The sequence below is a fragment of the Delphinus delphis genome, chromosome X (assembly GCF_949987515.2).
Source record: "Delphinus delphis chromosome X, mDelDel1.2, whole genome shotgun sequence".
Taxonomy (NCBI): domain Eukaryota; kingdom Metazoa; phylum Chordata; class Mammalia; order Artiodactyla; family Delphinidae; genus Delphinus; species Delphinus delphis.
This window is the reverse complement of record NC_082704.1, coordinates 72,957,363-72,958,830: the sequence shown is the minus strand read 5'-3', so window position 1 is coordinate 72,958,830 and position 1,468 is coordinate 72,957,363.

The following is a 1,468-nucleotide window of genomic DNA, read 5'->3' as shown; positions in this document are numbered from 1 at the left end:
ATCTAATCTCATACTTTTACATGTAGCTGTCCAGTTTTCCCAGCACCACTTATTGAAGAGGCTGTCCTTTCTCCACTGTACATTCCTACCACCTTTATCAAAGATAAGGTGTCCATAGGTGCATGGGTTTATCTCTGGGCTTTCTATCCTGTTCCCTTGATCTATCTTTCTGTTTTTGTCTCAGTACCATACTGTCCTGATTACTGTAGCTTTGTAGTATAGTCTGAAGTCAGGGAGCCTGATTCCTCCAGCTCCGTTTTTCGTTCTTAAGTTTGCTTTGGCTATTCAGGGTCTTTTGTGTTTCCACACAAATTGTGAAATTTTTTGTTCTAGTTCTGTGAAAAATGCCAGTGGTTGTTTGATAGGGATTGCATTGAATCTATAGATTGCTTTAGGTAGTAGAGTCATTTTCACAATGTTGATTCTTCCAATCCAAGAACATGGCATATCTCTCCATCTATTTGTATTATCTTTAATTTCTTTCAACAGTGTCTTATAATTTTCTGCATACAGGTCTTTTGTCTCCTTAGGTAGGTTTATTCCTAGATATTTTATTCTTTTTGTTGCAATGGTAAATGGAAGTGTTTTCTTGATTTCACTTTCACATTTTTCATCATTAGTGTATAGGAATGCCAGAGATTTCTGTACATTAATTGTGTATCCTGCAACTTTACCAAATTCATTGGTTAGCTCTTGTAGTTTTCTGGGAGCATCTTTAGTATTCTCTACGTATAGTACCATGTCATCTGCAAACAGTGACAGTTTACTTCTTTTCTGACTTGGATTCCTTTTATTTCCTTTTCTTCTCTGATTGCTGTGGCTAAAACTTCCAAAACTATGTTGAATAAGAGTTGTATGAGTGGGCAGCCTTATCTTGCTCCTTATCATAGTGGAAATGCTTTCAGTTTTTCACCATTGAGGATGATGTTGGCTGTGGGTTTGTCATATATGGCCTTTATTATGTTGATGAAAGATCCCTCTATGCCTACTTTCTGCAGGGTTTTTATCATAAATGGGTGTTGAATTTTGTCAAAAGCTTTCTCTGCATCTATTGAGATGATCATATGGTTTTTCTCCTTCAGTTTGGTAATATGGTTTATCACATTGATTGATTTGCTTTTATTGAAGAATCCTTGCATTTCTGGAATAAACCCCACTTGATCATGGTGTATGATCTTTTTAATGGGTTGTTGGATTCTGTTTGCTAGTATTTTGTTGAGGATTTTTGCATCTATGTTCATCCATGATATTGGCCTGTAGTTTTCTTTCTTTGTGACATCCTTGTCTGGTTTTGGTATCAAGGTGATGGTGGCCTCATAGAATGAATTTGGGAGTGTTCCTCCCTCTGCTATATTTTGGAACAGTTTGAGAAGGATAGTTGTTAGCTCTTCTCTAAATGTTTGATAGAATTCACCTGTGAAGCCATCTGGTCCTTGGCTTTTGTTTCTTGGAAGAGTTTTAATCACGG